Source organism: Phalacrocorax carbo, chromosome 6 (assembly GCF_963921805.1).
Source record: "Phalacrocorax carbo chromosome 6, bPhaCar2.1, whole genome shotgun sequence".
Taxonomy (NCBI): domain Eukaryota; kingdom Metazoa; phylum Chordata; class Aves; order Suliformes; family Phalacrocoracidae; genus Phalacrocorax; species Phalacrocorax carbo.
Window position 1 is genome coordinate 57,886,064 of NC_087518.1, and position 16,955 is coordinate 57,903,018.

Consider the following 16,955-nt stretch of genomic DNA (forward strand, 5'->3'; position numbering starts at 1 on the left):
AGTTAGGAGTAAAGGCTATGCAGACATCCGCTAGTCATTTCTGTCATTTTTTAAACTGATTTTTTAAAAAACATGCTTCCCTTTAGCACCTAGGAAACGAAAATAAGATTTATGTATCTCAAGGTATCGTTTTTTTCAAAGTGCTTGTACACAACTGACCTGATGCTACACAGAAGCCTGCTGAAGTGCTTACTTTGGTATTAAAGGATAACACACAACTAAGCTGATTTTGAACATCTGATTACTGATAGACATAGCAAAGGATCAAACTCACTTAAGAAATTAAATGTCTTCCCATTCCCTTCTTACAAAAGGACTCTCCTTGTTTTAAAATAAATAAACCAGATCCTGCTCATGTTATAAGGCAATTCTAAATGATAAGCAAATAAAATAGCATCTTCTCAGAGGTGGGGAAAACCCCAAAATTAGAAAGAAACATTTAATTAGGATTTACCTACCAGGGGAAATCACCATGTTGAATCCAGAGCAAGACAATAATAGTATCTACTAGTACAAAGAACTACTACATATTAATTCCTTCTGGGAGGCCCTGTGTACATAAATGTGCCTTTCTACAAGTGACTTTCATTCATACACAAAAACATCTACCCAATACTTAGTGAGCACAAAGGAGTTACCTACACATGAAAATCAGTGTGTAATAAACAGGAGCGTAAACTTACATCTACCCTGACATTTACCTCTTACACTCACATAGGAGTCAGAAACACCTCTCTATTTTACAGAGGTCACCTATTTTACCCTTAAAGAGTATTATTCACTTTGATCTTTTGGGGTATTTGATGCCTGCCATCACATACTCCGTTTCAGTTACTAATTAACATTCTGAATAGAGATCAGTTAAAAGGAGTCATTACCTAGACTCTTTGAATTAAGATGTTATAACTCACAACTAACATCCATGGCTCCCTGCAATGGTCCTTCATCGAAATCAAGGAAGACCACACTTGACATTCTTTTTTCCTAAGGAGAGAAAACAACCTGGGTTAAACAACACCACTTTAATTTTTATACGCCACACTCAAGTTCGTCCAGCATGTCTACTAGGTTTTCAATTCAACATTATGATAGCTATCCACACAGTTCAGATCTAGCTATGGTCTCATGGAAATTCTCTGTTACTGTGCTTGTTTTGTTTCAGATCAGCAGAAGGACAAAATAATCACTTTAACCTCCTTTAACTCTAAAAAAACCAAACCTTAATGTAATACAACTTATTTGCTATTTTGATGATAAAAGTAACTATACTTGTAGCATAAACGTAATGAAAAAATGTTGCCATTAAAAAAATGTTTTCTTTGCTACTCAATCATGGAACTAGCCAATTCAGAAATACAGCAACGCTCATGTCAGATGCTTAAAAAGTACAATCTATTTTATTATTTATCTATAACATACCTTTATGCAAATGTTCTACTAGACACCCCGGGTTCTCATCTTGCCATTTTTTAGATTTTTGCATTTCTTTGCTGTTTTGAGATGGGTCATTTTCCACCATAATAAAGACTTCCAATAAGATCACATTCAAAGCTACACCCTAAAATGGTGATAATGCACCACCCAGCAGGAGCCTTCACATCACGTACACGTTAGAAATGGGCAGTGCAAACATGCACTAAGAATCAGTAACGCAAGAGTCAATTAAAAGAAGTGAAACCTCCAAGGATGCACAACAGCTCCTGCAATTTTACAATGGAATAGTGTAAGCTTCATATAGTATCAGGCAGCAGAGTATAAAAATGTTCACAAAAAGTTTAAAAGAAATTTAGCAAGCCAATTTTGCCTGAAAGATGTACGCTTTCCTCATTTTATTACTGCAGAGTAGACAAATGTATGCTCAGTCAATTTGAGAGCCTATATTAGCTTTTCTCAACAGGAAGCAACGTTGCTAACGAAGTGGTAAATTCAGTGTTAATGAGTGGCTTCACTGTTACCACCTCTGAGGTAAAACCTTCCATGTTCCAAGTTCCACCCATCTGTTCTGGTGTGAGGGGTTCAGAGGAAGAACAGACGCTTCCCATTTAAAGCAACTTCATCGGTACCCCCCGAACAGCGGGGAGGCAAACTGAGAATATCATGCCTGCTTGGAGACTGCAATCCTCATTATCAGAATGGCTCCTGAGAACTTCTCGCAGGTTTACGTGATGAAGACAAACCCATGTTGCTCTATGTACAAAACCATACTGACATTAAATATTAGTGTTCAAGCTTAAGTTAAAAAGGTGGCTAGGGCGCTATACGATCACCTTTAAACTGAGACTCTTCAGAGTTATCAGATGAGCAATATCTAAAACATTACACTGATGCAATTTTGTAAGCGACTCCTTTCCACATTGTGTATTTATGCAGATTGTGAACTATTCCATATGGATTTGATTAGAAGTCTTCTATGGTAATACAGCCGTCCCTACAGATTTCAGGCTTTGAATCCTGCCTGAAATGCTTACTGTATCAATAACATCACTGTTACATTTTAATAATTTTCTGCTAATTACTACATTTTTTTCCAGCTATCAGGGCGGTACAATTCACTACTTTACGTGCAGGACAACAGCAAGAAAGTTAACAGTTTTAACAGCATGATATTAAAGAAGACATATAAAATATATTTTTAAATTACAGTAATTTAGAGTTATGATGACATATGAGCCAAGATTCAATACTTCATTTACATTATCTACTCCATGAGTAGAAATTTATGCAGCAACGACAATAAGTGTAACTAGACATGTGCAAGAAAACATTCTACATAATGCCATCGTTTTTAAGGAAGTGTTATCACCTAAGTCGTACCATTCAGGAAGCACAGTAGCCAAACCGAAACACTACCTAATCTGAATGCTCGGGGAGGGGGAATCAATCATTGTAACAACTAAGATGTAACCAAGGCTATGCAATATTCTTTGCATATTTCCGTCACAGTTTTAAAATGTAACATTCTTTGCATATTTCCATCACAGTTTTAAAATTGACATCTCTATACCATAACAGAAATACACAATTATTAATTCTGTCAAAATATATAGTAATTCATCCTTACTTAGTCTATTTGAAAAATTAAACATCGAGATCAAACTTTAAATTTGCTGCAAAGAGTGCTTGTTATATCCTTTACCAGGGCAAGCAATATACAGTTGAGGTAATTTTTATTTAAGCACATAGTGCACTATACCTAGGAGATATCAAGTGTAAAAATGGCAACATCAGAAAACCTACACATGCATACACAATCCAAGGCTCATACCTTTGAAACACACTATCTAAAAGGCTAGGCCAAATTCAATTCAATTATTACAGTTAAGCCTAGAGTGACTGTAGTGCAGTTAAATGTTATTCCTGGTTTACATGATATGATATTTATTATATAGAAATTATTTCTTATTCAGAAGTAGAAAACAACCAATTATTTAGCCAACTAAGCCACATTCCACCCCTATTTATCTAAGTATTTTTACATAATATTTAATATTGTTTTTCTTTATAAAATATCAGTTTTTAAAATCATAATGAGCTCTGCAGATATGACTGCCTGTGGCCAGAGAGTCTAAGCATTAAAAAAAAAAAAGTGTAAGGTCAGATCTATCTTCAAGCTGACAGATCATAATTTAAATGCCTTAAGCTAATCTTATTGTCTCAAAAATCTTGAACGTCAGTATTTTTGCAAACTATCAGCACTTGCTATAACACCCTTACTACACTACATCTTGAGGTTACTACAGAAGAAATGAGGTGATAATTGCATATTAACATAATTATTCGGTAATCCCTCTGAGCAAGCTTCCTAGGTCACTCAGTAATTCAGATTAGACGCAACCTTCCTGTCATCAGATCTATGCTGTCCACTTTCTGTTCATTAATAATTCTTTTTGATAGGAGTGAACTTAATTCCATTGTTCTATGTACATTATTAATTGTATTTATTACCAGTAGGTTTACAACATTTCCAAGTTCTTATTTCATAATAGGGTCACACACCAAATTACGAATATTGCCTTCATGCAATGCTAATTCATTAAAGCCTGCACTCCAGTGCCAAGTGTACTATGCTGTTGTCTACTAGTGGCTGTAGTTTGAGATTTGTTGGTTTCTGTTACAAAACCCATGTTATTTTACATGGATCTACAATAGATTTGAAAGCACGCTGGAGCTGGAAAATTAAACGGGCCATTTTGGTTGAGTTTGTGAAAACCATGAAGTGATTTTTTGTGTTTTGATATCAAGTTTCTCATTAAATTAATAAATATAAGCCAATGAGCTAAAAGCACAGAGCAGCTAGTGAGTGGTATAAAAACTCAGAAGCCATCTCCTAAACGGATTGAACTTACGCAGCCTAGTTAAAGTAACTGAAGAAATATAGTGTCTTTCAGCAGTGCTGTAACAAAGACAAATATGAGGGGTTACTTAGCACAGGACAAGTATAAGTCAAGTTCTTTAAGCAGATATGTGAATAATCAGGACACTCAAGGGATTATGCAAATATTCAAGAGAGGAAAGGTGTTTCAGGTTTGCACTGTTCCCATTTTGAGTTTTCTTCAAGACTTTGTTATGTAAATAGAGAAAACTAACAAAACCTACCATTCATCCAAAAGCATTCCTGTAATAAAGCTTTCTCACATAACTGACTATATTGAAGATGATACAACCAAAGTCACAGATTTTTAGGCACAAACAGCAGACCAGAGAGAGCTTAAATACATCATGGCACAGGACTAAAGAGGCACCTCCTTCCATTTTGCCCCATTACGCAGTCTATTCCTTTAACAACTTAATCATGGCAAACATCAAGCATGGACCTTCCATCAGAAGTGAAATGTTTAAGAACCTTTGGAAAAATGAAGGTTTGTACAGCATTTATGCCAATAAATGCATAAACCAGCCGTATCTTGAAAAAAAAAAAAAGTCAAGTTATTTAGAGGATAGCTGCACAATAGTTTTGCCTCTTCCGTACAGTAATACACACAGCTCACACCTCCTGAGTTTTGGGTGTTATCTAGCAATATAAATATCCAAAGTCAATAAAATCACGATACTTTGTTAATTAGAAAAATACCTATTACCCGTTTTCTGCTTTATCTCTTCTTAAAGCACTATGCAGATCCACCCTTCAGATGGAAATAGAACCACAAAGCCTGACAACCAGAGGGTAAGTCAGTGACTCACCCGTACCGTCCTCCAGCTTCTATTTGTGTTTGCAAATTACCTTGTTGAAAATACATTCCCCCTCCTGCAGTGCAGACACTATTTGTAGAATACTTACTTAGGTTTGAAACCTACAAATTCACCTGAATTTTTTTTTTTAAGTTCTGTAGTGAAGAGACAGTTTAATATGCATAACACCATGAATACTGCCCTCCCACAGCTGCTTTACATACAAGCATATGGTTATTAATATAACTGCAGTCTAAGGAGTTCCACTGAAAACTAGGTATCTTCCATTCAGATCCATACCTGATGTTTGTGTTTTCATACGAACATAAAACGCTCATAGCTAATCAGCCTCCCAGATTAAAAAATACTTTTAAAGCAGCAAGAAAAATTACTGATGCAACACTAAGAAGTCATATTATGCCTAGATAAAGAAATAGAAAGTTATTGCCACCCACAGTATAACCTTTTGTTTTACCGTTGAAAGATTCAGTGAAAGATTTCACTGTCATATCTCTGTGGAAAAGGTTGACCAAAGAGAAACTTTGAGTTCTAGAGAAGTCATCACACAAAAGCAGCCTGTTTTTTTCAGTGAGATTACACTCAGGAACATCAAACCTGAAGCACACTTTTTCAGAAAGTTTATTTACCTGAAACTTTGTTTCTAATGAAACAATCTCTTCAAAAGCTGTGTGCCAGGTAGTCCTTAAAAATGACAAGATTTCAGAAACTTGATTTCTGGTCTAAAATGTTTAAGAGTGATATTTTAACATCTCACAAGTGAAAGGAAACAGTACACAACTGAAGCATGACCATCTTACAATTCAGAAATCATAGAAGAGAATACCATTACTGCCACCGACCATTCTTAATCTTATTTCTCTAATATTGATTTGCTTGGGAAAATAAACCAGTTTGTCACAATGGGGTGCATCATGCTGAAATTCAATACTGAAATCAATAAAATAAATGACAATACAATTTAAGTGTCACAGGAATCAGATGTGTTACTTTAAAAAAAATACTCTTCTAGTTGTAAGTGCTAATGCAGCAGTTTAAGACAGTTTTATTGGCAGAGGCTTTTCAAAGTGAATTAGGCATTTCTAAAAGATGCCTAGCCAGCGCAAAAAACCAAGACTTTGAATCTGGTAGCTTAAGAACAGTCACACATTGTCTGGCAACTCCACAGGCTTCCATAACTCCCCCCAGCATGCCACAACCCCATCCACAGGCGACAGCCAGCTACTTAAGTCTCTATGTTCCTGCAGCTTTTGTGTAGTTTGGATTTTCAGTATTTGAACTAGATTGTACTTGCACTACCACCAGTTCCTACTGAAGATGAGAACTACAATCAAATATTGAATTTTCCTAAATGCAGACATACAGGGTAACAACTAGCAGCATTCCAGTAAGAAACACATAAGCTTGAAAAATACAGATTTAACGCTCTGTAATACACACTATTTCTCTAGAAAACTGTTCCCTTATACTTCCACATGCGTAGATAAATTCTTTTCCTTTAGGTCTGTCTCACATGCTCACACCTTTTTTCTCTCTGAAGAAACTAAATGTTTGAGAAAACACTTTTCATCTTTCATCACCGTTACCTGTGTTTTTCAGTCAAATGTATTCTGAAGCCTCAATTATAGTACCAACAATTGCTTTTACCTAGACAGAATACAATGAATAGTTTATTAACCATTAGCATTACAAACTAAGAAAGTTCTTCCTCATTACAGTCTATAAATAAAAGCCCTGCCCCCATCCTTGTTGTGAGACATTATTTTTACCAAGCTGTCAAAAAAATGAAGAGTTGCGATCAGTGGTACAAAGTGTAGTTGGTGGCCAGTAACCAGCACTGTATCCTGGGGCCAATACTGGGTCAAACACCTTCATCAATGACCTGAATGATGGGGTGGAAGTTTGCTGATGATACAAGACTGAGCAGAGTCACTGATACACCAGTGGGTTGTGCTGCCATTCAGATGGACTTCAACAGACTAGAGAAATGGACTGACAGAAACCTCACGGTCAAAGGAAAGCATGTACCGCATCATTAACAACTCCATACACCAGTACAGGCTGGAAAGCAGTTTTGCAAAGAAGTTCCTAGGGGTCCTGCTGGACAGCAAGCTGAACAAGAGCCACCAATATGCCCTTGTGGCAAAGGCAGCCAACAATATCCTGCTCCGCATTAGAAGTGTTGTCAACCCACTGAGGGAGGTGATCCTTGCGCCCTACTCAGCACTAGTAAGGCTACATCTCATATGAGGAAAGGTTGATAGAGTTAGGACTGTTCAGCCTGGAAAGAGAAGGCTTAATAGGGTCTCATCAACGTCTACAAACATCTGAATGGAGGGTGCAAAAAGAGGGAGTCAGACTCTGGAAAGAGTCATTCAGTGACAGAAGCAGCAATGGATACAAACTAAAATACATGAGTTTTCATGTGAAAACAAGGAAAACTTTTTTACTGTGAGAGGGACTGGCACAGGTTGCTCAGAGAGGTTGTAGAGCCTCCATCCTTGGACACATTTGAAAGTTGTCCAGACATGGTCCTGGGCAAGCTGCTCTAGGTGACCCTGCTTAAGGCAGGGGATTGGACAAGATCTCCACAGGTCCCTTCCAACCTCAACTATTCCGTGATTCTGTATCCCAATTCCTGCTTACTTTACTCCTCTTTATAGTGCTCCATATGCTCAGACTATCCACTTTTTTCTTTCACTTCAAAGTATCAGCAATACAGGGACAAGAGTATTTTAATTTTTAAAAAAGTTCCCAACTACTAACTTCAGATTTATTATTCTGACAGATTAAGAAAATTACACAAAAATAATTAGGTATACAGCAAAAGTGCATTCTCTTTATCCCAGCAAAACTATAATTTGATGCTCCTCTTCCTTCTACCGCTCTTCCAGTGTTCCTGTTTTCCAGAGTTCTCTCACTAAATAAAATAATATCACTAAGTAATATTATCATGCTCAAGTTTATAAACATCCATTTTCCAAGTCCCACCTCATTTTCTGTTGGTATTTCTACAATTCAGGAGTTTCCACAGGATGAATCCCTCTTCTGTGTCACAATCTACTTAGATGCCTTCTTGCTATGTCACACCTCAGAGGGGCCCAAGGATGCTGGATTCTCAGTGTCGGCTTTTCAGGCAACACAGTAAAAAATATTTCCACCTCACAGAACCCACTTCCGCAGAGCAAAGCTCTGTTATAGTCACAGGGAGTGAGAGGTTTCATAAAGAGCACACGTTTAGGACAGCACCTGCATTCTTCCAGGCTCTAGTCTCACCACTACAGTCCTTACATGGGCAATAATACTAAAATGAAAGACCTGCTGTCATTGCAGACGATTCTGGGTTGCAGAGAAGAGGAAGTAGTCCCAACATAGAGCCATATGCTGTCAAATTACTGCGCTGTACATTGGAATTACACTTGTCTGTACTAAAGCAATTTAAAGAGCTCCCGCCTTTCTCCACTCCCCCACGTTCCTTCTTTCACACTTTATCAACAATTTCATTATCCAGTTTAAAAGGCTGGGACCCATGCGCTGCTGAATCAGCACAACTGAGAGGCAACACCTATTAAGGGCACAGACTTTTACTAGCTTTGTTGACAGAAAAATCTGCTGGGGATTCTTTTCCTAAGATTTATGTCAATAAATAAAAAAAGTGAAAATGCAGAGAACATTTCAGAAGGCAAGAAAGAAGCTTTGGCAGTCCTCTGTAACTGCAAAAGGCAACATTAGGAAGAACACTACCATGAAGCAAATTTTATGTTCTAAAATTACTTGAAGTACACTACTCAATCGAAATAAAACGCTAGAAGTAAATGCTAAAATAATTCAATGGGGGAACATTAAGTACATCTTCGGAGAATACTATTAACACAAGAAATACTCTTAAATTACATATTAGACATGATAGCTAGATTTTCCATAGAGACATACAAATGCAAATCCTTCCGGTAGGTTAAATAAAAAGTATTTTCATTTTTAACACACGTCACTAACTTTTAGAGATCTCAAAACAGATCTACTCCCCCTTAACCTACACTTTTACAGAATCAAAGCCCCATTTATCTGCTCAGAAATAAGTCCTTTTGAAGCCAGGTACTGCCACCAAGTGGTGGTGAAATTCTGTGTCATAAACTGATTATCCGCGTGCAGACCACACAGAACTGAAAACCTTCCCCCAGCCGCCAAATATGAACGACAGTGTACTAACACAGAGACATTTAAAATTAATCAATTGAAGCAGAACCTACAGAATTTTCATATCCAAATATAAACTGACTTTCAATTAAAACCAAAGGTTTTTCCTACAATTTGGTCTTTTTGTTCAGATGCCTTCCGTGAGCAGTTGGGTAAAGAACCATTTCTTCCAATACAAATCCAATACATATCAACAAACTGGCTCTAATATCAGCTGTCTTCCATAAGTCTATACAAATCCCCAATGATTACAACTACATTGCCACAGAAATCTTATTTTCATCATAACCCCAAATTTCAGAGAAAGGTGAATTCAGTACCTGAAGCTGAAGATCTCTTAAGGTATAAACACCCAGCTTGTTATTTGGATAAGCTATTCAGCATATACAATGTAAAGATCACAACCAGACTGAGAAGCCATTTTCAAAGTCAGGTATATTTGACTATTTTTCTCAAGTTCATTGAACTATATTGTTAGTTACCTGCATGAACTAGTCCTGAAGCGTCGGTCCTACAGATCAGAGATGAGAATCACAGGTTGGAAGGGACCTCAGGGATCATCTAGTCCAACCTTTCTAGGAAGAGCAGAGTCTACACAAGATGGCCCAGCACCCTGTCCAGGCGACTCTTAAAACAATGCAACTTTATTCAGACAGATCTCTGAGCATGACACACCTTTCAACTTTGAAAAAATTCTGACCTTATTTCTTATTAAAGTTCTAATTCTTTTTATCCAGTGTGACCTGAAACACATCTAGGAATTCCTCATGCTTTTTGCTTTTTTGGCTGACAACTATTTGCTGTACATATTTTAATACCATCACAAATTTTGTCTCTCCTGCTAATGTAGAGAGACTACTTAACTCCTACAGCATGCTATCTTCCCCAGTTATAAGACGACTACCTGAAATGAACACTCTGCTTTTACTCATTTAGTCTTAGTGTAACAAATTACATTAGTGATATTCATTCATTCTTACCAGCAAACTGGCTCTCATAATCCTCTGTATTCTTTCAGTGATCAAGGGCTAAAAAGCTAATAAGATTGTAAGTAACAGTGCCAGGTAAGGTCAAAACACCATCTTGTGCTTTTTTAGATTAAGCACAAAAAATTCTGCCAACTTGGAGAGAGTTGTTATTCTTACTGATGAACACTTGAAAGATAAGTTTTTAGAAGACCTGAAGCTGTATCACTCTGGACATGACCAGATGAACAGACAAAACTCATAATTCCAAGTGACAAGATAAGGTCGCTCCCCAATAACTAGTTTTTGGTTGGTTGGTTTGGTTTAGTTTTTTAAAAAGTCATTACGATAAGTGATTCAATGGCAGAACACTCAACTTCATGTCACCAGGATAATATGAACAAGGTGAAAACTGTACAAGATTCCTGCCTGCGCCCAAAACCCACAAATCTCACATACTCAAATTTATCCTGTGCAGAATTCTTCACATAACCTATCCTTTAACATCTCTGGTGGTATTATTCATTCATTATGTCCTCTACTTTTAGGTAAAGCAATACTAAACATATTCAAAACAGTTTGTGGAAGCAAGTCTGGTTTTGCCTGGTACCTCAAATGCTTAAAATCTGACCTTACTCTACACACTGTTACAGGGAAATTAAGCACAAGCATCTACCTTCTGTACCTTTCCTGTTACACAGAAGTGTGACCCATTACACTGTTAACATGCTGAGACCAAGGTTCCTTTTTCCTAACTTTCCCCCATATATAAAACAAGATAGGTCCTCCTATGGAGCTCAGAAGATGCAGTCTGGAAGTCAGAAAACCTAAGAACAAAGACCACGGTTACCACAATAAAGTACATTCACTGTTGGTAAATAGTATCTTACACCTGTGTGTTTTTCACTGGCAACAGATTTTTTTTTTTCTATTTCCAAAAGTCTGGATATCATACCTTTTATATTCGCATTAGGAAAGTGAATGATTTGAAATTAGAAAAACAAAACTCCCAAGTCCTTTACCCAAAGAAAACCTACCTAGAAAGCATGCTATCAGAGTCATTACGAAATGCATTCTGGTCAAGAGTACAAGAAGAGTGATTGAGCAAAGCATTAAATTACATTTTCAGCTATTGCTTTAAGTGACATAAGCTCATACACAAAGGGACAAGTCTGCACTGAGTTGTGGAAGCTCACTGGTTAGAAGTCTACAAGATGCTGCAGTCACTACACTCATGAGTGGAGACAGAAGACAGAAGCAGTTGGGAAAGGCAGGTTGTTCTTTAAAATGAAGTCTTTCCGTCATCCTCACTGCCCTTCTCTGAACCTTCGTTAGCTCTGCTATGTCATTTTTTCAGTCGCAGGGGTAGACTAGTACTCAAGAAGCAATACACATTGCAATGCAATGCATCTATGGTACACCACAAATTTGTATAACCGGATCTGGTTTTTGTTTTGTTCTAGTTTTTGTTTTGTTCCCTGATAATGCGTAATATTTTCATTGATTTACTGACTATTCAGTTGTCATTTTCACAGAACTGTCAGAACCTCAAGATCTCCTCCAAGCCGTAACAATACTGATCAAACGTCATTACACTGTTTCCATGTATTCTTTTACACATTTTTCTGTCCTCTTGTAATGTATGCAAGAGGGAAGGCTGCCTCCTCAGAGACCAGCTTTTTTCTATTATGCACAGCTAACCACCATTAAGATGAAACATCTTTGGAGTTTCATTCAAAAGACTTCATGCTTAAGGAACACAATTATTTATATATAACAGACTTCTCAACTCATTTTCTGTATTTAAGCCAGTAATGAGATCACACATAAATTAAGAAGAGACAGAACATAAACTGTAAGCATTAAGTACTGAAAGCATTAGAAGGCACAAGGAACAATCTAAATCTTACTGTGAATTCAAGTCCCCTCCCTAGCCATGATTCTCATTTTACACTCATCCTCAGATAAATAAAAGTATTTCCTCTTGCAGAGTTACATTTATTCATTTCCTCAAAGCAGCACATTCTAGAAACCTGCAGTCAGGCTAAGGCAGTAAACATTCCTCTACGTGTAAGTATATGCATACTACAGCAGGACAGCTTACTTTAATTGTTCATAGTTCAGAAGACAATTCATAATCTAAGTCGTGAATCAGATAAGCATTACACAAAGGAACAACACTGAACAGAAGAGTTATGTTAAAGTCCCCACAAAACGTTCTGCTATAATCAGTATTTTGAAGTTGACAGCAGTAGTTCTAAAAAAGAAGATACAAAGCGGGTCACATCTGCTTTAAAATGCACATTCCACATTTTTAAAGCTACATTAGATCTACATATTAATCAGAAATTAGAAATTAAGAACAAGCTTATTTGAGCAAACAGGATCTCCCTCTCACCTCTTCAAAATATCAAGTCCCCACAAGCAGCTGTATGATGCCGTGATGACATATTGGTCAAACAGCAAGCAGGAAACTTGAGAAGCCAGTTTTGTTTGTTAGGGAAGCCTACCTACATGAGTCCATCATGCCCTGCCTCCACAGCAGAGAATTTACTGAACCGTGGGGCATTCCCTAAAGATACTCAGAGAAGAGATTAATTTTATAGTTCAGTCTTCCTGAAGTAGAATATGAAGTCGCTTGAAGAGAAACAAAATCTGGACTCAGAAAAATTCTTTTTCTCAAAATAAGGCAGGGGGCAGACATGCCAAAAAGTTGCAGAAAATTTTTCCTAGATGGACACTTTGCAATTGCAAATGGACACCTAAGTTACAGCTCATGAGTACCAGCAGTAAATCTTCATATACTTTGTCTTTCTAGTAGCTCCAAAAAGGGCTCCTGAGGACAGAAAAGGGGAAAAACCCAACAGAATTTCATTATTAAAAATTCAAAACACTATTCTGGTGGCTGGTCAAATTTCCCACGTGGTTATTTATTAATAGAATAAATGCAACTTTAGCATGCTGCTTTGACAATGCAAAGTACATTTTCAGTACTTTGAAACCAGGTGGGTGATATGCAGAGGATTAAAAACACTTGAAGTCCTCATAATTTTGTGTCTCAACAGCTAGCAGAATGCCTTGATAGCTTTTTTACTATAATAGTTTATGGAAGAAAAGCATAAATACAATAATACTAATAATCTTAAATATTAGGGCTGTGTATGTTTTGTTCCTAATTTTGGTATCATAGCGGTAATACTACATCCATACATTAAATCAAGATACAAATTTCAATACAATTTTCACTGACCATTTTTTCTGAGTGTTTAGCACTACATGCTAACGGATCCAAGGAATTTTGGGGAAAAAACCAACAAAGTTTCTCACCTTCGTTTGTTTGATTTGCATTAAGCTGTAAGATCCACTTCCACATTAAAACAAACCTGCAAAAGAAAACAAGAACTTACTGTACAGCTGTCATTGTTTTGCGCTTGTGTTCTAGACTGTTTTCAAATAACATAGATGTTGGTACTTTAATTTAGAAAATCCACCAAGAAATTGTATCAAATACGCACTATGAAACAAAGTGGGCAGAACAAGGGAAAAAAGGTTGCATGGCAAGAAAAGCTCTGCTGCATTTTCTGCCAGTGCCCGAAAAGTCAGCTATCTTAAGTTCCCTGAATGGGGAATGAAGCACAGAAAGGAAACAGTTACAAATGAAAGTTGGTTGGTTTTGTTGGTTGGTTTATTTATTTTTTTTTTTAGATCTTTTTAGCAAAAAAGATCAACATATCTGAGATTAAGTATTAGAGGGTTTTAAACCTGGGCCTCACTAATTCCTCGCCTTTCATAGGAAAGCTGTGTTTTTTTTAAGGCTAGCTGGCCCATTTTAAAATCATAATTTAATTTGCCTTCATGAAGGCTGATTTATGTCACTTAAATGCTCTCTTTTCAGCTTTCCTCATGGATCTTTTACAGAACTAGCTATACAAGGAAATTTTTCACTTCCTAGGTGGAGGTATCAGACTATATAATGTTTGGAAGAGATTCTGAAAGTCACTGAAGCTGCACAAAGCCAAGAATGGATTTGGGTACAGCATCTCTACAGAACTGAGTCTACTTCTAATGAAGAGACAATACCTAGCACATGGCTTTACAGAGAGGGTTCTTCCTACCTGGACTAATCTAAGGAATCCATCACCAGAATTAACGCTGAGATTCCTCCCCTCAATTTGTTCACACACAGCTTTTTGATTCTGAGTTCCCCAGTCAGGCTGTAACTGTCTCAAAGCCACCTGCCTAAACTACAAAGAGAGTAAGGAAAGACAGACCTTTCAAAAAAGTCTTGCTGGGTGATACAAAGCAACAGAAAATAACTCTCCAAGCTCCTTTCCCTAGCCCAAGGATCATTTCCTAATTATCACATTAAACCATAGCCCTTATGCATTAATATTATTCAAAAGATACACTAATTTCTCAAATAAGTTGTATTACAGAAAAAGTAAAATTCTTTAGTCAGATTTTAGAGTAACATTCACATGCCTAGTGGAGCTAAAGTGTTATTTTCAAGCAGCAGTGGAGCCCTACTATATGTTACAGAAGGTAAATGTAAAGGTACAGTTTAAAAAAGCCGCCAAAATACACCCTGCCTGTATGAAGAGACAAAATACCTTTCAAAAAATGCAAAAGAAGGTCTATGCAGGCTTTATATTATTTAACGCTAAGATCAGCACTGAACCAGACATCTCAGTAAACCTGTGCACTTTGGCTGGGCAGAGTCAATCCCAGTCTAACACTTCTCTCACTGCAAGTTAAGAACTACATTGATGACTCTGCCCCCCATGCAAAACGATTTCACAATGCTAATGTAGCGATTATCACATCTTCTGCACATTGCAATTAGCTAAACATCAGCAGTAACTGTTCTCAACACAGGTTTCATGGTTTGTGATTCAAGCATAGACAGAATTGCTGCATCGAAGGATTAAGCCCAGGCAACTGTATATCACTGTGGTAATACAGCAGGCCCTCATACAACCTGTAACACTAACAGCTTCTCATGGAAACACATTACTTCCGACCAATCCATTTACTCTGTTGACATAACATGGGAAGTCTTACCCCACACTGCCTACCTGGAGGGCATGCACTCTTGTACTCATTGCACATGCTCTTTGGAGAAAACTTAAATGCAAGTACTCTTGAATGTAAGTATTCTCTGGTTCACAGGGAGCTCACAGACCACTTTAGGGATAAATCTGGGGTTGCTCTATACCTACATTTGCCACAGAGGGAAAGTGAAGGGAGCGGGGAATATGGGCCATCATAATTTGTATATTGTCCAGCTGAAGGAAAGGTGACAGAAGTTTCACAAAGAGATCATCATCAAGCAAACTGCCAAAGGACCAACAGGCTGTCTACTGCAGGCCTGTGTTATAAAGGGCCCTACAGAATTAACCCCCCTTTTTGGGATTTCAAACCCACAGGTGTTCAAAGCTCCACCCAATGGGAGATAGTAGGTGCAGTGGCATGCAAGCATTTTGACGAAGGCAATGCAATCTGCACCACGACACAAAGTTTTAGCTCAGACTAATGATAGCATTGAGAGTCTCACTGTTTGAAGTGACCCAACCGACAGTACTTAACCAACGCTCACCCCTCAAAGGTCTTTCTGCTGTCAAGGAAGGTTCCTCTCACTCCAGCACAATCAAACGCTAACATGCTATTCATTTCAAGTGTGTTGACATTTGGAATAACTGAGCACCTGAAATTCTTTACCAGGAGATCCAAGACAGGTAGTTCTCCAAGACTCCTTAGGGAACGGCAAAGATTTAAAAAAATCACAAACACTTTGGCTCTGATTTTCCTGTCTTAATTCTCATTATCAGGAAAGGAAGTGGGAATGAAAGCCACTCTGCCTCACCAGATAATAAAGACAGCATCAAAAAGGGACTCAGAAGCAGGTAAGAAATGTAGTTACAGAGCATTCACCTTGAGGCCTCACCACTCAAAAAGTGAGAAGGGCCCCACAGCAGGTACAAGGACCGCTGTAAAATGGTTAGGCTTCTGATCACAGATAAGCAGCTGCCTGTTCTGATAAGGGCAGAGAAAAGGAAGTGGAAGAAAACTGCAACAGTGGAGATGGGTGACATCTCACATGTAGCCCCAGTGATACTAAAGAACCACAAAAGGACTCAGAGTGCTTAAAAGCATAAGCATTTCTTACTAATCGGTAAATGTGAACCCAGGCTGGTTTCACTGGCAGCAACGATCACCTTGCCCAGTGATGAAAGGAAAAAGCAGCATACCGGTGATAGTTATTCTCATGCAACATACGAAAAAGGCTAAAATAAGCACAAGAAGTTCTCAGGCCTGTGTGCAATGAGAAAGTCACATCTGCTCAGATACAGAAGTATAACCCCCTCAAGTGTATTTGAGACAGACATACACAGATACATTCTCAAAAAGCATTTGTTCGAAGAATAATTTTAAAAGCTGTATATACAGGCTGTAAAATAATTGTTACAGATAATCACACTAGACTAGTTAAAATTTTTAATCTTTCTGGTTAGCTAGAGGACCGCTACAAAAGCTTCCATAATACTGCGCTCCAAAGTAAACAGAAGTTACAGCTGCTACTTCAAAATTCAGGTTCATAAAGAACAA

At 37.6% G+C, this 16,955-nt stretch overlaps 1 protein-coding gene across 11 annotated transcripts in view; it reads right to left on the reverse strand.

Annotated features, from left to right (window-relative positions):
* ZNF644 (zinc finger protein 644) overlaps positions 1–16,955 on the reverse strand; it is a 78,317-nt gene that overhangs the window by 16,659 nt on the left and 44,703 nt on the right. For 5 of the 11 annotated variants that reach the window (XM_064455476.1, XM_064455475.1, XM_064455474.1 and 2 more), the window contains exons 2-3: positions 13,677–13,732; positions 879–984 (exon numbers count right to left, since the gene is read on the reverse strand). The gene's annotated coding sequence lies outside the window, so the exon portion shown is untranslated. The remainder of the gene's footprint in view (positions 1–878; positions 985–13,676; positions 13,733–16,955) is intronic. The other 6 variants (XM_064455482.1, XM_064455479.1, XM_064455481.1 and 3 more) reach the window with 3 other exon arrangements.